At 37.7% G+C, this 23,890-nt stretch overlaps 1 protein-coding gene across 10 annotated transcripts in view; it reads left to right on the top strand.

Annotated features, from left to right (window-relative positions):
• CHST9 (carbohydrate sulfotransferase 9) overlaps positions 1 to 23,890 on the top strand; it is a 94,098-nt gene that overhangs the window by 24,210 nt on the left and 45,998 nt on the right. Inside the window, exon 1 of one of the 10 annotated variants that reach the window (XM_064507344.1) lies at positions 1,922 to 1,945. The exons of 8 other annotated variants lie outside the window; for them this stretch is intronic. The gene's annotated coding sequence lies outside the window, so the exon portion shown is untranslated. Of the gene's footprint in view, positions 1 to 1,921; positions 1,946 to 23,890 lie in introns of those variants that run through there. One more of the 10 variants, XM_064507347.1, reaches the window with a different exon arrangement.

Genomic DNA, 23,890 nt, shown 5'->3' with positions numbered 1-23,890 from the left:
GACATCGTAACGTAGTTTCAAAATGTTGGCTGGCCTGAATACCAGTGGTGCTGAGGGGAGGCATTCAAGCTGGTACAACCCAGAAAGCAGTGGTTTTGAGGAGGAATGCTGCTTGCACGGAGGAGTGCTGCTTGCACGGAGCAGAGGGTAGTGTGGCAGGAAGAGGATCACCCTCTGCAGCGGGAGACGTATGAGGTCACTGCTTGCTTCAGATATCTCAGGCAGAGACTTGACAAAGCCGACTGCAGATAAGAAATAAAACTAAACCAGGTTAGGTCCAAAGGTCTAGCTAGGTTAGCATGCTGCCTTTGACTGTAGCCAGCAACAGTGCCTAAAAGAGACTATATAAATAAGGCAAGTATATAGTAATAATTCAGTGAATTTTTTTTGCACTTTGTGATTTATAACTCAGATGTGTTAAGTAGCCCTGGGTTATTTCTTCTCCCATGAATTTGTCCGGTGTGTCCCAGACTGATTCCTTTCCCCTGTGTTGAGGAGTGCCTTCCTTAAGTGTATTAGAGATGTTTAATAGTGATCTTTTATATTACCTTTTTTTTAATTCTATGGGAGTATTATTCGTTAGAGGGCATGGTATCATTGGTTCACTAAAATGCCTTGTGTCCCAGTAAGAAGGTCATTTATCTTAAAACAATAAAGTGACTAATGTGTGACTGGCTCAGCAGAGCACCCTGGCTGCTTTGGTGTTTACCTCCTTACTTTTCTGTGCCTTTCTGTAGCAAAGGTAGTAGCACAGGAATGACTCATTGCATCCCCTTTGTTTTGTGCGAGTCAAAGAGTTAGTAGTCATTTGGAGAATGCTTTTTTCTAATTACTTAAAAAAGGGCTAGAATCCATTTATCTCATGGCTATTTTGAGATTAAGTTCTAATGTGTAAATAGTCTTTCAAAGAGGGAGGTTTCTATACAGATCTATTAGATATTTGGAGGGGTTTGGGTGTAAAGTACTTTTTTCCGTAAGTGGAAGATTATCATTTTTTAAATGTGAATCACAGGTAGAACTGCACTTCTCTGCTGGTGAGGTCAGTAACATGACTGAAATAATGATCAGTTCCTGGTTAGGTAGATGGCCTTTTCATGTCTTTGGTAAAACATGCCTCTTCTAGTGTCTAATATTGAGCAGGAGAGAAATATTTGAGGATTTCGGTGTATAAAACATCTAGTGTTCCGAGTGCCAGGTTTGTTCAGTGTTGCTTGTACAGTGATTAGAAACACAGCTGACAGTCTGAGGTGGGCAAAACGCCTGCTAGGTGTGGATAACAAATAGAATACTAGGATAGCTTTTCTTTTTTTTTTTTTTTTTTTGTCATCATCAAAAGTGAAGTTTTAGTGTATCAGTCAGTCGCAACACCTTTGGGAGCATAATAATGATTAAAAAGTGTTTGAGAAGTTACTGCTCTTGTTCTTTCTGCCGCTTAAATGACACGGCAGCAGGTCAGATCCTCCCAGACGAGCTGCCTGCCGTTGGTGGATAGAGGTGTGCCAGCTCGCTGCTGCTGCTCACAGAAACCAAACCTCCAGCAGGCACCCGAGGCGTTTTAGCTACAAAACTGCCAGGTAAACGTTCGCAGACAGAAATTAAATTTTCCTGTCTTATCCAACAATTAATGAGGAAGATGACAGCACCGTCACTGCTGAATAAAGTTTTGAGATGTGAGAGATGGGTGAACGGAAAAAAGTTAAGTTACTAATTTGAAGCACTTTAGCTAACCACATGTGTTTTGGAAAAACAGACAAAAGCAAAACAAAAAAACAGGCCTGGGTGGAGGGAAGAAAAGCTGTAAGAGATTATGCTTAACATTAAATAGATGCAAGGTACTATATTAACTTTCATAACAATTTGCACTTTTATTTTCCTGATAGGTGTTTATATTTTCAAGAAAACTGGAAAATGAAATTGCAGAGACTTTTTTTGTAGGTTTGGAAGGGTAAGTTTTTGTTTACATCCCAGAAGAGTAACAATAGGTAAATTAAGGTTAAGACTACTTGAAAATCTTTCAGAATAATTTTGCTGGAAAATATTGTTTGGTCTGAATAGATACAAAGTAGAAATTAAAAATACATAGGCTCTTTTCTATTTCAAAGAAAAATGCAATACAAATTTAAATATTTAATTTCTGATTTTGCTTCTAATGGAACCTTTTGATTCAAAGCAAGATATGATGCATAGCTTACACATCCATGTCCTGTTAAAGATGAAAAAAGAACATCAAGGTTTCTTTGAGAAGAATAATTGAGATTTCTACCATCTGTAACAAAGACCCTCTAAATTCACATGGATATGTTGGAGATGCATTACAGATTACTTTATTGTGTGAATTTAAGAGTCAGAAGGCAAGTGATAATGTATTGCTTAATTTATTTGACAAATGTACTTTGTTTAATTAGTTGTTATAGTACTTTGTAAACTATTAGAAAATGTTTTGTGATCTGTCCCCTAAAAAATGATTTCTTGTAAGAAGGTCTTGCAACAGCAATCTATTAAATTTTGATTTGAGATGAAGAGAACTCAGAATTTCGTGACTAAAATCTGGCTGTATAGTTTATTGAAACATGAGTTAGAGAGTCTGATACAGATATCTGCTTTGCCTATCCCTCATTAAACTTGTGTTTGTTTTTTTTTTTTATTTAGTTTGCTAAGTTACACTTTCTGGTAGGACTGTGTCTTGTTGGAACCATTAGTTAAGGGTCACGTTCCTTTTTAATTCGATTCTTGAAAGTAAGAAAAGACGACCTTCAGTCACAGATGAAATAATGTCTGAAGTAGACCTGATCAAACATTTTCAAAGCTTTCAGAAAGTAATTTCAGCCATCTCACTATTTCTTTTAATTTTTCTTCTATGCAGTTTTAGTTTGGAGAAAACTTGTAAAAATATGTATTCTTCTTCAAGAGGAAAATTTCTTGGGGAAAAAGTACCCAAGAAGTTTATTTTTAGTAACTGTTTGATTAACATATGTGAGAAGATGTATTTCAGATTGTGAATCTCTGCTGAAGAATCTCAAGTATTTTAATAAAAAAATCTGGCTGTCTTTGTATCACGTGGCAACTGTTTTGAGGATAGTTTCTATTAAAAAGCCTATCAGTTTAGAAGCGATCTAGTGGGTACTATCCCTGAACAATAATGGTTCACTGTTGAATATGAAACAGCGTTTCAGAAGATACAGAGCATCATGCCTTCTCTTATGTATAATGCAAAATGGGACAGGAGAAAGTGACATATGCGCTTGCTTTTCATAGCTATAGTGACAAGTGGTAGATGAGACTTCGCAGGTTTATGTGTGCTTCATACATTTTTGCCTGACAGAAGAAGTGCCAGTATAAATTTGACTCCTCTATTGCCTAAATTGCAAAATGTCAGTCAGTAGTTGCAGTGGTTTATGGAAATGAGGGTAATGTCAGCTTACTTCAGTGTTACGCTTTTCATGCTTTAAGCAAATAAGACTGCTTGTGGTTTGAAAAGTTTGAGGTATTTTAGATTTGAACAGTAAAGCATTGTAACACGTTTCCCACATTGCACTGAACATGACATGGCCATTGCCACTAAGACACTTGAATGCGCTCAGCCGTTGATTGTGAGTGTGTTTGTATGCCTTTGGGAATAAATAGGGCTGTAATGGATGGTGCTGCTCTCCTACGCTTGCTCAGGTACATGCTGTTCCTCTTACCATTCCTAAGTTTAAAAAAAATAAAAAAAGGAAGATTTTGCGTAGTTTTTTTGGCCTGGGCCTCAGTAGATCACGACTGTGGAGTCAGTGGCCCCCCAGTATAATCCCAGAAGATGAAAAAATGATTTGCAATACTCTGTTAAGTACCAGAGAAGTTTCTTGTTGGGCTAAGGGGACTTAAGGCTGTGTTGCGTGTGTATGGAGACTTATCAAGAAAGGTGTAAACAGATTTGAAATCATGACCTACATCTTAAACCTAGGCACATCAGTCAGGACACGTAGGAGAAAGCAGAAGACAAGACACATAGGAGAGCATTTTTAAAAGAAATGTTAGGCTCAGTAGCCTAGTCCTCCTGAGCACCATAGTCGGTGGAGAGATGCTTCCTTTGCCCCCCAAGGCACTCTTGGGTCCCAGGCTCTTCTCCAGTGCAGTGCCAGTGAGGTCCATGCCATGCACTGATTTGGACTTAGGCTGGGCCAGAGAGTTGGTGGTATTTGTAGTGTGGGGTGCGAGCAGATTGGGAGGAAGAGGAACGTATTTGCCCAGGTGAGGCTAAAAATGAGTTGGGAGCAGGCAGAGATATAGATACAGGCAAGTTACTGGTTTAAAGTTTCAAAATAACAATGGTTTCTTTATTTTTCTTTTTTTCTTGTTGTATTGCTGGTTGTAATTACAAATCCAATTTAATTTTCCTTTTCTGAATTTCTCCTGTGGAGACGCTGACTTTCCAATGGCTGTAGAAAGAGTCTAGAAAGAGACTGATTTCCTCTGCCTAAAATTAGCCTTGTGAATATCCCCTGGAGGTCCTATGGTTTGTATGTGCTCTATATAAACATTTTAAAGAGGGTGCGCAAAGGAAACCTAGCCAAGAATAGAAAGGAGGTTTCATGTTGCTAGGTTATATAAAACTGCAAAGGTTTGCCAGGTTCTTCTGTGGTTATTCAGCTTACTTAACCCTTTGTATGTCCTATAGCTAAAGTTAATATTTTAAGATAGTTTTGAAAGATTGTATCAAGTACTAATCACCAAGGTGGAAAAATAATACAAAATAGTTTCTGCACCATGAAATACTGTGAGGAGGACTGTATAGCATGCGGCGTCCTCTTTCAGCCATTATACATTCAGGAAGTTTCTGTTTTGTGAAGGTACGTGGCTCCCCCTTGATGTGTGGTGTGCTTACCTGGTAAGCAGTAAATTATCAGATTAATCTGGCATCAAACTCTCTTACCTCCCTTTTTTGTGGGGAGGAAGGGTGACCTCCTAATTGACGTCCTAGATAAGATGTAAAATTTGCCTTCCGTCTGCACTTGCTGTAGATTGCCTATGAAACCTTCAACAATGGAGCTAACTCTTCGACCCCCATTCCTTGTCTGCAGAGTGAGGGGATGCCAGTTCCTGCATCCTCGGTTTCCTTTGGTATTCAGATCTCATAGTAACAGGGACATATCAGCTTATGTTAAAGGAAGGCTCTTAATAATCAGCATGCTTCGTTGACCTTTGCTTACAAAGGCAAAAGAGCTTTCTTCGCGGGAAGGTGAAATTCTATTTATTCCATTTCTTCTTAGTATCTCTGAAAAAATGGGGTCATTATGAATGAAATTCTGAGATACAATTTTGCTGCTCCTTGAGATTCACGCTCTGCTTTCATTATTTACAAAGTTCTTGCAACCAATTCCTTTATCTTATCAAAACATATTATCTAGTCAGATAAATCATTTTAGTAGATGATTTAGTAGATTTTTGTAGACAGTAATGTCCATTGTACACAGGCTCAGTAGCAGGGGTTGCAAAGTAGAAAAGTGGTGCATAAAATGTGACTTGTATGAGTACTTCATTATTTATCCTAGTTTAAGAGCTGCCAATCATTTATATGTCAGTATGAATATTTAATTTACAGCATTTAGAAGCCAGTTCAGTTCACCATCTCAAATTCTAGTTTTCTATGTCCTTGTATATTTGGCCCAATAAGGCCAAGTAAAAAAACCCCAAACATTGTGCATTGCTCGATTAAAATATTAAACACAAACAACTTAATCTAAAATCTAATAAATTCTCCGGTAGATCTTCAAGAAATATTATTTCAGTATCAGGAAGACAATTATCTATAACTTGAGTATTCACACATTTAAGGACCAAAAGAAGGGGGAAGATGAAATGTATAGTTCACTAATGATTTAAACTATAAGGACCCATGCAAAGCTTACAGGCTTGTATTGTAAAGCTATATCCCTCCAAAGGTGTGATGGTGGGAGATGTTTCAGTGCTGTTTATATTAAATGTACTGAAGACATGTTGATCACACTGGTCTAAACAGAGTTTTTCCATAAACGCGATATATTCTTCTTTACCCAGTTATAGATCTGTATTGTATGGTTAGTGTTTTTCTGGTAATGTTAATATTGCACACTTTGTATCAGGTAGATCATGTCCTAATAGTGTCTGAAGAAGTGCTTCTGCACATAATAAGTTTTTGCCTTGTTCCTTTTCCCTTTTTATTACCTCTAATTATCAAAAACAAAGTGCATGTATTTTTGGTGGGTTTTTGGAGCTTAATATGGAAAAAATTACATGTGTATTCTGCACACTTGAGCTGTAAACTGGTAATGTGAAAGCAGAAGTGTTCTAAAGGGGCAAAGAGCAGAGCAAAGAGGGTGCAATGTGCAACCTGCAGTGGTAGAGATGCAGCTCCGCATTGCTATACTTTCTCAGGATAGTTGTTAAATTCTTTTTGTGCAATATCCAAGCTATCACCTGTAATTCTTTGAGTATTCTTTTTATCTGAGCTTTGACAGATTCACTGTTTTTCTCATTCTCCCATTTCTCTTTCACTCCCTCAGGCAGAATGTTCTTTTCTTTTTTTTTAATTTTCATTCAAACAGCTGTATATCTTAAGGTATATTAAAGTAGGAGAAGAAAAATATTCAGAACCAACAGGCACCGATAAATAAAGAAGAGCAAGTTAGCATTAACTTCCTTTGCTTTTCTTATCTGCAGCCAGGAGCCTCAAACTACCTCCTCGTTTTACACAAACATTGCAATATTTTATTACTAGCATGTCCTTCTGTACCACAAAATACTTGAAAATAAAAATGTTTACAGTACAAGCAAAAGTGAAAAAGGAGTCTGAATACAGCAATAATTAGAGCAGGGGGAAAACTATGTTCCTATTACTGATCAAAAATATGAAGCACTGCTATTTATATATATGTTCTCTTGTGCTGCCATTTCAAAGTACTTTAGTTATAAAGGCTTTATTTATTGCAACAGGAAACTTATTTGAACAGGGCAAGTTAGTCTGACCGTAACTAAAAAAGAGTTGGTATTTGGCCTCTGATGCTTGTTTCCTAGTTATTGTTGCCTTGGAGGCTAGCTCCAGTGTCTGGTTAGCTTTCTGATATAAGGTGAAAGCTCTTCAAGACTTTTGGTTTCTTGCTGTCTGGAACCCACTATCCATATATCTGGAACCCACTATCTAGGTGATATCTTACTAACTAGGTACTGAAGTTCCCAAGAAGTCTGGACCTGGAAACCATCACCAGAATAATTTTACTTGTGAAGTTACAGAGCATGAAATCCAAAGTGACACTCAGGATTTACATAGACAGATCTTAATTAGGTGTTGGGGTTCTTCTTTGAGTGTTATACCACTTTGTACTACCAGACATTTAATGTCTGGCTTGGTATCTGTGAGTGATGTGCAGCTGTTCTTTTATCATTTTGAAGGTCTTTTATTACCCCACAAAATGGGCAGCAGTACAGAAAGCCTAGCAAATGGCTCCATCTGATGAGGACACAGTGAAGATGTTCCTACAAACCCAATTACTTGGCTTATTCAGGCTGGGGAGAACCCAACAGCTCAACATTTTCTTCAGCTAATGCCTGCACTTCTCGCTGCAGAAAGAAAGGTGATGAGAGACAGACAGAATTTGACCACATTAAAAAAAGTGTCCCCTGGCCCTTTCTAAAGTCTTCGAAGTATTGAGTCCACAATACAAAGTAGAAGGGGAACTAACTCTCCTACTGCAAAAAATGGGCAAATGGTAAGAGCAGTTAATTTTGGATAAAGGAAAAATATCAGTAGCTGTTTGAAAGAAAAAAAAAAAGAAAGAAAAATCTTTGGGCTATATTTTGCTGCTTCCCAAACATTTAGTTCTTTTTTTTTTTTTTTTAACATATGTATCGTTGTTTTATACACAATTTGTTGCTCCATTAACCTGAATATGCAGCAGGGTCTTGGGGCATTGGGAACAAAGTATCTTTTTGTAAATAGATAAGATATGGATAACCTTTTTTCTTTTTCTTCTTCTTCTTCCCCTTCGCCCCCCTTTTTCAGCTTTTTTTAACTTTTCTTTCCAGATCAGCATGACTTTAGCACAGAATGTGGTTTATTTTCCTCTACTCTGGTGCATTCATAACGTCAAGCTATTCAAAGGTGTTTTTTTTTAAATAGTTTTATGTACATGTGGATATAGTTCATTATGTTAACAGGCTTATGGAAATAAAATGTTTATTCATTATCAAGAGCTAGAGAGTTTCAGTCTTGCTTTTAACTTTTTATAAAACCTGTAACTTAGGAAGTATTGCAAATGAAGTAAGAGCTATAGGTTGGCAGGAATAAGTGTGCTTTGTTCTTTCTGGCTAGTAGCTGCAGGGTCCGTTCCCCCACACCCTTATTTTATAGGTGGGGCTGTCTGGAGCGAGCGGGAAAAGAGTATAAGAGAGCAAGATTAAAAAGCTGACAGTTTAGTGGTTGGTTGGTTGACTTTTTTAAAAAACAAAAATCAAAAAAACAGGGCACACTTTGCTCATAGGTGCCGTGAGAATAGTGAAGTTTAGAGTATTTTGGTGACTCCTTATAAAACCAAACAGCAAAAAACAGGGAGGGAAGTACCCACAGATGCTTTGTTATATTACACTGCATTCTGCATGGCTTACTGAACTTCAGCCTTATAATGTAATGAGAACATGAGTGTGAGGGTATGTAGAAACAGAGCAATTAAAATGCTATTTTTACTCTTTTTGAGACTCTCAACATAAATAGTTTGAGCATTCAGTATTTTGGGATCTTAACACTATATAATTTGGGTAAAACTTTTCAGTAGTGATTCAGGCTTTCCATAACATATGAGACCTGTCTAAAACATGTTAAAAATTTTCCCCATGTTTAAAAGAAAACCAAGAGGCAAAATCCAACCAAGTTTGTTTTCCTGTACATGGAACATAAAATTCTTATATCACTAAAGTCCTCACTGGATGTTGGAGCTGCCATGGTACCTCACTAAACTTAAATCATTTCAGCAACTGAACGAAATACAACTGGGGTTTTAAGCTTCCCCCTGCCCTTCCCTTAGAGATAAAATGCTGGTACACCCCTTTCCCTTTGTGGGGCTCATCTAGACCATAGCATAAAAGGTGGCTTTCTTGATGTTCAGTTAGCTCATTGGCATGGCTTTGACGCAACAGGGTGCTATCCACGCTGGAGATTTTGCTTCTAATTTATATATACCATTTTTATAGTTGTCTTTTTGCAGTATTTTATTCTTTGGAATTGTTTGTTCTAGATCTTTGTTTTTCTTCTATGGCAACCATAAAAACTGTTGGCTTGGAAGAAAAACTGCAAGACATCAGGAGTCTGATCTATCTACACCTGGCATCTCCCATTTCAGCAGACTTTCAGGCATTACCTTAAAGCAGATACTAGCAACATGGATATTGATTCTTGGAATTTGCTTATAATAGTACTTTTTTTATCAAGCCAGTGAGTCTTATTTTGATAGCTGCAGTGATGGTTGGATGTTATTACGGTATGGTACTGCCTAGGAAAGTTGAAGCCCTTTGCTCTTTCTTCCTTGTCATTTCTCTTAATAAATTATAAAATTGCTATAGAGGAATACTGAAAAAAAAATCTGCTGTTAATCTGAAAAGTTATAGAGAGAGGGAAAATAGCGGGAGAGAAATAGCACTGCAGATAGGGCCAAGTTAGTGATCTGTGCTACTTCAATAGAGATTTTGAAGATGTATAGTCCATTACATGACCTTCATGTTTTGCAATCAACAATAATTGAAATCTAAAGCAGGATTCAAAGTCTGCCCTAGGATTTGTATGTTTGAACAGTACTCTAGAGATAAAAATCTGTTGCATTTATTACCCCATGTGGAAGGGATCTTTTACAATCCTCTGCCTCATAATAGCAAATATATTTGCAGCTTCTTGAATTATAACTGTCAGTTCAGATTGCTGTTATTCTGCTATGACCAGTCCATGGCCATCAGAGCCCAAATAAATTATCTCAAGGCCACACTTTTGGAGCTGGTGGAACATGGGTTGTTTAGTTGTTTGAAAGTACTTTTTACAGTACTTCGGAGGGATGTTGTCGGGGGAACCAGAGAGGCATTCAAGTAGAAAAAAATTTCCAGATGAGATACATTTCATGAAAGACAAAGATAACAAAGACTGAGAAAGACAAACCATATTCGAGAGAAGTCATTTTCAGTTAAGGGAGAAGAAAAGAATCACTTCTCAAACTTCTCTTGAGAATCACTTCTCAAGCTCAAAGACATCTATTGGTGATGCCCGTGAAACAAAAGCTGTTCTCTGCCCCCTTAGAAAATGTTAAGTCAGTGTTTTCAGCTGAATGGCAGAAAATTGAATGTAAGTCATAAGATGAGAAGTGTGTGTCATAAAAATAAGACATTGTTGCTTATGTGGAGAAACTCAGTGCAATAGGTATTGCCACAAAATTGAGTCCTTGCAGGTAGGGCATTAAATTGTGGAGGTGAGCACTAAACCTGCGTACTCAGCATAGTAGTATAAGGAGGTTTATACCACTTAACTGAGTCTGTAAAAATTTAAGTATAGGTCATTTAAAATACCAGCAATATTAGGATCACTAATCACTTTAGTGAATCATCTCATTAGGTGAAGTAGTGGGTGAGATGTGTTTAGATTCTTGAAGAATTAGCTGCTTGTGAGGAGAGAAAGTAATTTCAGTTAGCTCTGAATCTCACAGCCTTCCAATTGTGGGATACTTTTCTGAGGAGCTCCTGGCCACAGGTTGAGCAGTTTTGCGGGGCTGTGCAAGTCACTGTAACATTCATGGACTGTAGAAGAATCCCTGTGACACTGCCTACAGCAGCCCTTTGCTGCTGTGGTCCCAACCCCAGCAACTGCAGGATGGGAAGAAGTTTTCTTCAGCTGGATATGAAACTACCACTGCTTTGTCTCTCCATCGTAGCTGGGATGCCAAGGCTGGAGCAACTGTGAGTCTTTTACCGAATTTGTCCTCCTTGCTTTAGTTTTGGCTCTTTGTAAGAGGATGCTGCCTATTTAAAATACTACCATAGTTCCATATGCTGTCATACAAATAACAAAAAAAAAAAAGGAAGAAAGAAACAGGTGAAAATATTTTGTCATTTTGATTTCGATTTTATTTTATGTTATTTAAGATATTGGGGCCTTCAGAAGTAAAAGAAATTTATTCCATGGTAAGCCAGCAAAGAATCTACAGCTGTCAGATAAAGCAAGGCACGCTTCTTCAGAATTGGCTGAAGGTATTAGAAAAACTAGAGGAAATCAACTGAGAATACTGGAATGAGAAAGCTTGAGAATCGGTGGGGTGGCTGACTGATCAGGAAGGAAAAGGAACCATTATAGAAGAACAGGATACTAGCAGAGAGGTTCAGTAATTTGAAAACTGGTCTTAACTATAAAATACCTCTGTTGTGGCAGAGTTGAGTACGGTGTTCGTTTCTGGTACTAAAGACACACTGAGATTTGCATTTAGAACAGGAAATACAGGAACAAGCTGATTTAAAGTAACATTAAGTCTCTGAATAAAAATTATTTGAATTTGAAAGCAATTTAGTCTCATTAAAATTTCTGCTTTATTAGGTGGAAGCAAAATGTGCATCGTGTGTGTGTATTGTGTTTTTCATCTGAAGTAATATGAAGGGTATATGAATGCAAGTGATGAGCCTAAGAGTTGCAGTTCAGAGCACTTTTCCCCAAGACTGTGAAAACAGCCTGGAGTAAGATGAAGCAATCCTTCCAAAGTGAATTGTATTCCTATTCGTTATTCCAGGAGTCTGTTTTTTTCAGAGTAGTGAGGAAGGTGGTTTCCGTGAAGCTCAGTAGCATATTGACAGAACAGAACCCGGGCCTTTTCTCTACACTGATGTCTTGCCCATTTGGCAGTGCTGCCTCTTGACAAACTGATGCTTCTTGTGAAAACAGTTTGGATATCGTTGCATCTGCTCTTTCAAGTGCTTATGCTATCTCTGTCTCTACTACTTCAATGTCTCATTGCTGAGGTAGCTACCAATGTATGTAGGAGCATATGGTAGCGGAAAACATAAATTTTAATGAACGAGTTAAAAATCTGTATGCAAAATATTAAGGTGCTGTTCTACAAACTAGTAAATTCTTCGCAATGAAAGCCACGTTTAGCTCTTGTCACTCATTAAGCACAGTACTACCACACTGAGACAGTAGGCACTAACTTAGAATTGTAAAACTCTACAAGGTTTTAGCCCAGATCCTGGCTAGTTGTCCTCCATACTGGCAAGCAGACTAAATTGTTATTAGCCTTTTCAAGACTCAGCTGACCTATCCAGGGCAATTCAGTTGGATTGATAGAAATAGTAATTCAGGAAAGGAAGAAAGCAATAAAGAGAGAGGAAGTTGTCTTTTATAAGGATGAGGTGGGAATGGAAACCTGGGAAGAGGGTATGAAATTAAGCAGATTATTTCTTACCTGTGCTATAAGGATTTTCCTGAGTTCTTCAGAAACATGCCATACTTACTTCTGTTAATGCTACTAGGCTGGATGGTTTACCAGATACGAGGTGGTATCTTAGTTCTCATACTCTTTAATCGTATCTTCATGAAAAATATGTTTCCTCTTTTTCCTGAGCAATGTTAGTAATGTCAGACAGTGTTAGATACAGTACTCCATGATTACATGCCCTTCTTGCTATAGAGCCTTAATGCTGCTTTTGCCATACTTTCCTGTAATATTTGTTCATACTTTTGATTGAGGCTTCAGGACATCTGAAGAGCTACGTTTCACGTGAAGAGGGTGGCAGCCACAGCTGCCAGACCACCATGCAAGGCAAGATTTCTTTTCTGGTGAAATGTAATTACCAGAATGTTTGTCACCAGCTTCAGAGCTAAAACTAGATTTTTAAATATACAATTAACATTTTAAACTCTTAATTAAGAGTGGGGTGTTTTGTTATACTTTTTCTCTGTTAAAATTGACTGTCATGAGTTAAAGCTGAAAACATTTACTTTGATGTATCTCATCTGAAGAAAGTTTCCTCTTCTTCCACCCACCCTAAATCTAAAGTACGAGGGAAAAGTAATTCCACATTGTTGCCCAAGTTACTACTACTACAAAGCATTATTAAAGCACAACTACCAAACCAGAAAGCTTAGTCCTGTAAATTTAAAGCAGTGTCAGTTTTGATCTAGGTGTTTTTCTCTCTGAAGAAATGCTTAATCTAGTAAATGAAAATGAACCTCTTCTTCTGTGAATGAATTTCAAAAAAAAAAAAAAAAAAAAAAAAGTTGCCATGTCAGTGCAAATTTACTTACATGATTTTGAACTGAGTAGATCTTTGTTGATGTAATAGTTATCTGGTATACTTAAGTCACCATAAAAACCAATGCCAAAGTACAGATCTTCATCAGATATGACTTCTAGTACAGTGTCAGTGATGATGGTATATATATAAATGCCTGATTAATAAAATGTTTTCAGTTTGGCAAGTTCTAATTTGGCAAGTTCTAGTTTTAAAATTGGATCTGACTTTTAAATTTTTTAAAATATAACTAGTGATAGCTTTATATAATTGAATGTAAAATAGTTTTGTTTGTATGACTTTTATACGCTTAAGTACTTTCAGGATGCAAAACTTGTATTTAAATACATTTGAAGGGTGTGAGGCAAAAACAAGGTTATTTGAACATAGTTACTTGGCTACTTCATTGTGCTCTTAATTGCATTCACAATAGTGACTTCACTGTGTTGGAGACACCCTGGACTGACATTTGGCCAGGTGCTTTGCGTGTAAGTAGCAGTCTTGCTGTGGCATAAAAAAATTTCTCATGATTATTCTACTTCCATGACTGTCTTGTAGACATAATTCAACTCTCCGTAATCTTTCAGTCCTTTGAAATTGCCTGTGCATCATTCTCTTTACCAAGCACAAGGATTTTTGAACAGCCGAAATGTTATTTCCTGTTTAAGGCAACTGATGTGTCATAGTCTACAGATGCTATATTGCATCCTCTTCATCTTTTCCTGAAAAACTTACAGGAAATTATTTGGTTTGCTCCCCTACACTGGTAAGGCTTCTTTCAACCACTCCTGCAGTGTGGAAGGGAAGCAGTTTCTCACTGTTTGTGTCAGGTACTCAGGCTTAGCTTTGTGCAAACCGTGTATGTTTAGTACTGAGTATGAGAGAAACGCTGAATATTGAGGGAAACAGACTCTACTTACATTTTAAACTAATGGATGGCCTTTCAAAACCCCTAAACAACATAGGACCCACTTTTAAAAAAATGCTTCTTAAACACCTAAGAGTATAATATTCAGTATTTCTGAAAATGTCAAATGCAGTCTTCTCAAACCCTACGAAGATGGAGAGGAAATGAAAACTGGTTGGAGAGGGGTTTCTTTAAAAAAATAACAAAAACAAAAAAAAACCCAAAAACTTTGAGGAATTCACGTGCTCTTCCATATTAGAGAAAGTTTCTTTGTGTTATTTAAAAGGTAACATGAGTGTGCCACAGTAGTGTCTTCTAGAAGTGTCTGACATCCATGTTCCCATAAAGAATTGAGAAGGGAACTGTTTGCAGTTGTTAATTGGAAAGCACCAGAACATTATGCAGCAGGAAGAAAAAAACTGTCTAGTGGCAGTGCTGGTCTTGGAAGGGCATTTTTGGTTTCTGTATTCTGTAAAAGGTGAAGACTATTTTCATTATCATTATGTTGATGGCAGTGTTTGGACCCAGGTATATTCCCTATAATAATCATAATACTAGCATCCAAGACAAAATCTGTATTGAAAACTCAGTAGCCTTGGTTACTATCTCTTTGTCAAAGTGCCTTGTTCACTTTCAAGGCAAGACTTCACAAAGGCTCGCTTTCCGCAGAAATAGCAAAGATTTGCAGGCTTGCACTGATGCTTTTAGTTCTCTCATTCCCACAGAATGCACAAATTAAGATATTATGAGTGCTTGCAGCATTCAGTGCATACTGCTTTTTCTTGGTTCTCTCCGTGTTTTTAAGAACTACAAGTTAAATTTCCCAAGTAAGCATATATACCAAATACTGATACACATACACCCAAGCCAATGCTTTCCATCTTCAGTGATGGGAAGGGATCCCACAGAGATGGAATTTGTTCTCATGCACTTGAATTGCAATGGATATCAGTACCCCAAAATTTTGGGGAAGTCAATCTTGTAGGCCTTCTTTTTAAGCCAGTCAGCTCAGTAAGGGTGGTGTAATTCAGCTGTGTATACCAACTTCACAGAGTAAGTTAATTTGCCTTTAAATCTGTGTGAACAAGCTGGGGCAGGGGTGGAGGGTAGACAGGTGGAGTGTCTTGTTTCATCTTGCTTCATGTCCACTAACACAATTTAAATTGTAACACAGATAAGGCATTTTCAGAGTTTTCGATGAGGTAGCAGGTTGTATTAAAGACCTTGAGGGTACCAGAGAATTCCATCCAGCTAACCTGGAGGAAAAATTATGAATTGCCTTGTCTGTGCTAGGATTTTGCTTCATGTTTTCCATTCAGCTAAACTACTTGCCTTGTCTGTGCTAGGATTTTGCTTCATGTTTTCCATTCAGCTAAACTACTTATGCTCGCTAGGTAAAAAGAGGCATTCAGGCCGCATCCTACACTTGTACTCGTTCACTTCTTTTGTTTTACAGAACTTTGCAACGTGTAACTTACACATGGTTTGAGCCATTGGTAAGCCTTCATAGATGAGACAGATACATGAGTGAATACACAAAGGCAGGATGTGTATAGAAATGAGTCGCTGCACTTAATGATACCACTCAGTGGATGAATGTGAAGTGGACAGGCAGGTACAAGTGAGTTGTTTTACTTGATGAAATCTGCTTGTGAAATGAGTGTTTTGTGATATGATGGAGTAAAGCCATAGAAAGAGTATGAATTCAGATGCAGAGGCATAAGTCATTGCATATGCTTATAACAATAAACTTCTAAATGTTACGCTAATTTGCTTAGGCATATACAGTAAAATTTTATTTTCAAATGTTTTATGGTAAATATGTTTCTATGCATTTCACTGGATATTAGATAATGTTCTCATTACTGAACTATTTCTAATAAAGACATTGTGGCATGTTTAAAACTTTGCCAGTAACTATGAAGCTGAACATTTAAGCTTGTTTTTAATTCATGTTGCATGTCTCTCAATTATCCAGAAGCATTCCAAATGAACCTATGCTATGCAAACTGTAGACTATGTGGGTTTTTTTCTTATTTTTTCTTGTTAATGCATATTCTTTTATCTCAGGGTCTTGATTTTTAAAATGCAGCTTCTGCAAGGTAGTTTTCTTGTCTCAAATCTGTGCGTTCCTCATGGCACTTTTTAACAAAGAGAAACATTAAGCTTAAATGAACATCTCCAGGTAGCCTAGCAACAGGATATGATTAATAATACCTTTCACCTAACTGTATGCAGATAAATGCCTGAAAGTGAAAGCAAATTCAGAATTGGTTGGCTAGAGACTGGCAGTGCAGTGAGAGAGAAAAGGTAATGTGATAATAACTTGTGATCTTTGTTAAAAAGGGAGAGAAAATTAAAGATGTATTTAATGGGTTGGATCTGCCTAAAGGAGCAAAATACAGGATATAATGGCTTTTTTATTTTTTTTCCTAACAATTAAATGGTATACTAAGAGAGAGCAAAAATGCCCTTGCTTCTCATTATTGGTTATCATCACTAATTTACAAGCCATGCTTTTTCGTTTGTGAGAAATCAGAAACCATCGGTAGTAATTACTGGGCCATCACCACTAAAATGAAATGTAGTATAATTTAATATACAGTTAATGGCTTTATAGGACCATACCAGTGTTTTTAGGCCTAAAATGGCCCTTTGTACTTAGTGTTGTGCTTAAACTTAATACTATATCCTATATTTGATGTATTTCTTTTTATAATTAAGCAGTTTTCTAGGAAAGAAAAGGAGGGGGGTTATTACTGTCATTCTGTATTAAATGACAGTGCATTATTTAGCTTTTTATTAAAACTTTGTAAAAGTTCAAATTCATTTTTTTTAAAAAATTCATTTTTTATTAAAAAAAATCTATAAATCAGAGATACTTCCTTTTCAAACACTTTAAAGGTGTTAGAATACAAATTGGCCACACAAGCTTCATTCTTTCCTACTGTGTATTTATTCTGTATAAAGGAAGGGGCAATGTGATTAGGGTGAATGTGGGATTCATTGTAAGCTCATCTCATAACAGTGGGAAAATTGCTATTTGTATAGGAGTAAACTGGAGCCATATATTTATATGCTGATTGTAAATCTAGTTATCCGGAGACAATCTCTCGGACTGGCATAAAGTCATAAATTTTTGCCTTTAGAGGAAAAATAAGCTATTACAATGCAGAAGCACAAATTTTTGTCCTTAAGACTGCACTTCAAAACCTGCAGAAACTGTTTTTTCTGTTTTCTGAATTACTTAATTATACTGATCGTGCACCATCTCCTGTGTGAAATCAGTAGTGATGTTTTTTCCAGTTTTTACTGGATTTTATATTTTTGTTTTTGCCGTTCAAAAAAGCGTACCTTTCAGTGTATTATAGAAGTTGAGGGCAAAATATTGTGAAAGGTTAACTGTTGATAGTACTCCTTGTAACTACCTTGTTGTATTTTCATCTGTTAACATCCAGCAGCGATCATTTCAGTCTTCACTTATTTTACCTTTACAGAGATTAATTCTTTAGTGCCTAGTAAGATTCCATGCTTTGTTACAGAGATAGAAAGGGAAGGTTTCCTGCATTTAATAGGAAATTTACTTCACTTCATTCGTGTTTGGTACTCTGCTTTAAGAGTATAATTGTTCTTCTGAATTAGGAACCAGGTCTGTTTAAGTTCTGACTCTTTTCAAAGGAAAGTTGCTGCGTATTTCTGTTATAGCTGCCATCAACAATTATTATGCAAAGATGTTGGCATAGGTGCTTTACGGTGTGTGAGAGGTGTAGCGGGGACCCTAACCTTCGTTAGGCAAAATGCCCCCTTGCAGCGTGTTGGGATCCAGTAGCTGACTGCTGTTAGACCTGACGGTGTTCTCTGCCCAAACACTTTCTGTCCATGAGATTTCCACCGAGATCAGCTTTGGTGCTCCTTTCAGAGAGGAACAACCTTTTGGTTTAGAAACTTTTTGGTCTCTACCTGAATCCACTGCAGTCTTGGCTGAGCGGGCACGTGCTGCCCAACAGCGGTGCCCAACCCTGTCTACTTGCTGCCTCTGCTTTTACCCGCTTGGGGACATGTCACTCAGTGGCTGTGCGGCTCCTCAGCCGTCATGGCCCAAGTGTGCAGCAGGAGGTGTGAGGGGACCAGAGGGCAAGAGGAGGACTATTCACCTTTGCTTCGTCACCATCAGGCTTGCAGCTGATAACTGCCTATTTACACCACATGACTAAATTATGGGGCAAAAAGTTATTAAATGCTACCAAGCAGAGTAATACTGGGTGCCTTGTGCTTCCTTTGATGTGGAAGTGGAAACCGTGGAGCTTTTTGTCATTATCTACAGCTACCCACTCCATAGTGGGCAATAATTTTGTTGCCTGGCATCCGGTGCAGTAAACTTAAGAATGAGGGTTGCCAGCATGCAGGTGAGACAGAGATAAAGGCAAGTCCTTAGTTTTGCTTTTTTTTGTTTAAACAAACACCCAATCCATTATTTTTTGAGGGATTTCGGTAACATTTCTTTCTAGAATTAGTAGAGAGAAGAATTCCTGATGAGGAAATATAAATCATCCTTACTCCTTAGGTCTGAGATTCCTCTTTTTGAAATTACTGTAACTTGTGCCACTAATTTCCCTGAGATAAGATGGTGCCCTTATTTACCTAGCTCTGTGTCGAATGACATCTCTCTAGATTTGTGCTTGTGACCTATCCTAACTATCTGGTTATACAAATAACTCCTTATGTTTATACATCTTTAGAACAGCATTCAGTGAAGACTATTCGCAGAACTAGTTTGACCTGTATCTCAGATAATTGTTTATTTCCTGAGAAATACAGCTTTTGGTCAATGAATGCTATTCATGCACCTGTTTTCCAGCTTTACTGACCATCTAGTTTGAGTCAGCTCTCTTTGTTTGGGTCTTCTGTTCTTAAATACATTTATAGGTTTTGGTTGGAAACAATCAAACCAAAAAAGCACAGAACTACAACCTGCCCTCTCTTTCTGGACTGTAGTTTCAGGGCAGCTTTTATTTTGCTGGTGAATCACATTTTCAGCTTGTGGAATAGACTTTCATAGAGGGTCTGTAAACTTAAATGAGATCAGAAGTGATTGCTTTCAAACAAACTTCATTTTCCAACCAGTCAATTTTAAGATGGAGTATAAGTAACAAAACAGCTGTGCACTACTATTTTGCAAATGGGTACAATTTTGTTGTTTAACACAGCTCTGGGAAGTGTGTTTATGCAAGCAAAACAAATCTGAAATGATAAATGGCTAATGCAAAAAAAAAAAAAAAAAAAGCTTCACATTGACAAAAGTGAGATGTGAAAATGTTTCCATGCGGTTCTCTGCAACTCGTTGTAGTTTAATAGGTGGATGCAACAATCCTCATTGAAATAGAGTGTATTTAAATACTATATCCCCTGAGTAATTATTAATGAAAGAGTATTACATGTTTATTACACATTATCTGGTCTAAATTTTCATTTGTGATTTGTCATTTGTGATTTAGAGTTCCTCTGTCTATCTCAACTGAGAAGCCTTGTAAGAACCCCATTTTCGAAGTGCCGTAAATCTGCCCTGAGTTTAAGGCAGAAAGATGAGCTGAATCCTTGTTGCTTTTTAATATAATTCACAGTTGTGGTCTGTCTTTCTTACAGAACTGAAAGGGGTAAGGAGATCTGCTTGGCTGAGAAATGTGGAGGGAGGGAAGGAGGAGAGAGAGGGAGGGAAAGGTTTTACCCCTCTCTGCCCTCTACCACAGCTGCCAAAACACTTTTGCTTGTATCTCTGACTTGCTCTAAAATTCTCTATACTTCCATAAGGGAAGTGAAATAGGGGTCCGTGTATTTCAATCATAAATTTGACCACTCAGTTGCAAATGCTCTCAAGATCCCCACACTGGTGAGGAACTGGCATCAGCCAGGAAATGTACTTCCTAAATTGCTTGTTACTGTGCAGGATGACCTACTGCTTCACGTGCCCTTGCTTCATGTGTCTCAAGTAGCATGAGAAAGAATTAGAGCTGCTTACCTCTTTGGTATCTGTTCAAAGGCCCTGTGGATCAGTCTGATGATGTAACACTGTTACGATGCAATCATTAAGATTAATGTTTTCATTCTTGTGGAGGTCGGTAGTACTCACAGATGTCTGAGCAAATCCATTTTGTTCACTGAATCTTGTTCAGCATATCCATACCGCTCTTGTATGGCCTTGCAGTTTTCAGTTTCACGGATGTCTGAAATGTTAAGTATTTGTTCTTTTCCCCTGGAGTAAGCAGAGATGGCTTTTTAAAAAATGGAGAGGGTAAATGCAGTGGTACAAATTGCTTCTGCATCCAAGTTCAGGCTGAACATTGCTATTTCTCTTTTGTGACTGCTAGTTCATCATACACCCTTTTATTTGGGTATATTATCCTCTAGATAGCTCCTTCTTTAGCATGATAATTTTTACTGTCTGTTTAACACAGTCAGATCTGAAAGGATATCATCTCTTCACTCTTCTTTCTCTTTTTCCCTCTCAGCTGTGTTCACTCTTTTTTTTCTTTTGCTGAACAAATCACACAATGATTTGCTCTTGGTCAGAGGATAACTGGCATATTACTACATTGTCCTTCCAGTGCCACTCTTAGACAAGCTGTTTAGATACAGTTTCGTGTGAAAATCATTTGCCAGATGCTGTTAGCCTTTCAGGTTAATAACAATTTATTCATTATCTTTATTGTTCCTTGGCCATTCGAGAAGCAACATCATATTATTATAGTATCATAGGGATGGGTTTGTGGTGTTGTGGGTTGGGTGTATTTACTGGGTTGTGACTATTGGGGTGCCTTTTTTGTCATTTATTTATTTATTTATTTTAGTCTTTTTTTAAAGGGTGCTTTGGGGTTTGGTTATTTTTTTTGGTTTGTTTGTTTTTGGCCTAGGAGAATTACTTTGACTTAAACATACTCAGTACAGCTGGAGCATTTTTTCCTTAAGTGAGTTTCAAAGTCTAGTGGGACTTGCAAAATGCCATACAAAAATACAGCCCCATCTGATTGAGGAGATATTTTCTGGGCAGAGTTGACAAGGCTATTTAAAAGAGACCCTCAATTCCTTTGCTTTTGTTCTTTTTTGGCTACTAAAGAGCTTCTCTTTGGTCTGCAGCAGAGTAGATAACTTCTCAAATTGTCTCTGCTATTTGCAGGTGCAAAAGGCGTGTGTGTATGCAAGCAAAAGTAGTAGCAAAGGGAGAGCATAAAGGGAGATAACAAAACACAACATCCTCCTAGGGAATGGCAAAAACAAAGCTCAAGAACCCAACACCAAGTAATAAAGAAAATGAAAAAAAGAAAATGAATGCTAGGCAAGAGGTGTAATGGGAAAAGGCACAAAAAGAACTGGCTTGTGTGGAGCCACCTGTGGACCTTAGGGCTCCTTGCAGGCACGTACATTCATGCTTTTTATTCTCACTTCCTCTATCTGTAAGAGGTAGGCTCTCAGAGCTGACAAATAAGGTTTGTGAATCACCGTAGTTGATTTCTCCTTCTATGAAACTTGTGCTTAGCTTGTGACACTTGAGTAGGCCCAGAAGTCAAGAGGCACTTTTCATGCAGTTAAAGTTAAGGGAGTGCTGAAGTGCTGGAGCGCCCAGCTCCTTGCTGCAGAATTGAGGTTTAGTACATGCAATATATTAAGGTCAGAAGAGGCAGGTTTAGGAACCAAACTTGCTACACCTTGGCTTCCATTTCTGGTCTTCCGTGAGCCATATCACCATGGTGCATCTCTTTTCCTGTAGAGGGCTCAATTTTTGAGTGTCTTGTGACGGACTGGAAGACTCAGTGAAACCCTAACCTAAACCATAAAAAAGCAGGCAAATGATAAATGCATTGAGAGGTGGAGTAAAGAAGATTATTTTCCTTGGCTTTAATAATGGAACCATAAGCAATAAGACAAATAGGCTTAGGAAGGATAAATCTAGCCAAATTGTTTTTTTACTTCTGATAAGATTACAAAATAAGCAGATGAAAGGCAAGTGATATAATATGTGCATTTCAGTAAACCTTTTGATACCATCTCACAAAAGCTCACATGAAAAACTAATGCAACTCAGCTTGGATAGAAACATGGGCATATGGACTGTAGACAAGTTGAAGGACTGTAAATAATGAGCAGCAGTGAATGGTGATGCATTGAGATGGGGTGAACTGTAGTAATGAGGCTATGCAGGAGTCAAGATTTAAGCTCAAGTTTTTATTCTTTAGCATCTTCATTACAGCATCTTTTCAACGTGCTGTTGATTTCCCCTCTTATCTAAAATGCCTGTGAGGCAGGTAAGTAAAAAAAATGGCGCCAACTGGGATTAGTCCTGGGTAGAAGACAAGCTCAAATATATATTAGTAATGTCCAGACCTCAAAAGTCAGGAGGCTGAAGAACACTTTTTTTTCCCCCTCCTTTCTCCTTCCCTCCACCCCTCCCACCCCCCAGGAAGAGAGAATGAACTTGCTAGTAATTCTGATAGATGTAGGTGTTTATGCAGCGAGTAGTGGATTAAAGTACTGGGTGAGTGAGGAGTAGTGACACTATTCACGTTGGGTCCTAGGAATACTTAAAGGGAGTTTAGTTTTCTGTCTGGGATGTGTAATAAGTTACTGAACAGCTTCCAGAAGAAAGTTACTTAAAACCTTGCTACCTGAGACATCCTATGCTGCATTGGACAAAATGCAGTAAACATGCTGAGTGAGGAAAGATAGTCTGAATAACTTCTCTTTATATTCTTTGTCTGCAAGTCTAATCCCCAGGCAGCTCTCAGACACTGTCATATATAGCAAGTGTTACCCCCTCTGCTCCCATCCCCAGTCCTGTCCTCCACAGATCAGCTCCGATGCCTTTGGGAAGACACCCTGCTGCGGAGCCTGAAATTTGGTGGTCTTCCCCTGGCATCTGTGCCTACCTTCTTGAAGATAAGGAAGGAAAGGGAAAATGTCAGAATGTAGTTAATACTTTACACCCGCATTCTGCAATGCAGCAAAAGTGTTCAGCCGTGCTATGAAGAATGACCAGGAAATGGCTTAGGTGGAATAACTGGTGTTGGAGAGCTGTTGCTCAAAGATTTTAACAATAATAGAACAGAATGTCTACAAAACAATCCTGTACTAAATACCATCAAAGCAAGCAGAAAAGGATTAGACTTGCTCAAAAATTCTTTTTTCAGAATATTTTTAGGGAAGAGTGCTTTTCTTGTTAAAATCAGCACTGCTGGAAAAATGCTTCTTTTGACAGATTGCCACCAAGTGTTGAAATAATGATTTCATTTTTTTCTGAACTTGTTTATATCTTCAAAATATTAATAGACAATAGCTAATAATTCCCTTAAAATCACAAAATGCATAACATATTGTTGAAATAAATAATAGCTTTGTTGCAAGTGGTATGAAAAAAATGCCTGTGTGAATCTATCAATGATATAATAATCAACAGAATACTGACTTTTTTTCACCTAAATCAGTGCCTCCTGTTTCATAATGAAAGGTTGTCACTTGGACGTAGATGTGTACTACTGCAATTGATGTGTGATGAAATAATGGAAAGATAATGTTGGAAAGGAATTTTTTCTTAAAATTGTCATACAGGATACTGGGAGAATATTGTCTATTTCTCCTCAATTTTGGTGCACAGAAACCAGGTTAATTAAAGTTTCCTCTGCTGAAATTCTGTATTTCAGGCAGTTCCAAAATGATTGTTCTTGTTAA

The sequence above is a fragment of the Dromaius novaehollandiae genome, chromosome 2 (genome assembly GCF_036370855.1).
Source record: "Dromaius novaehollandiae isolate bDroNov1 chromosome 2, bDroNov1.hap1, whole genome shotgun sequence".
Classification (NCBI taxonomy): domain Eukaryota; kingdom Metazoa; phylum Chordata; class Aves; order Casuariiformes; family Dromaiidae; genus Dromaius; species Dromaius novaehollandiae.
This window is presented reverse-complemented; position numbering and strand designations above follow the sequence as displayed.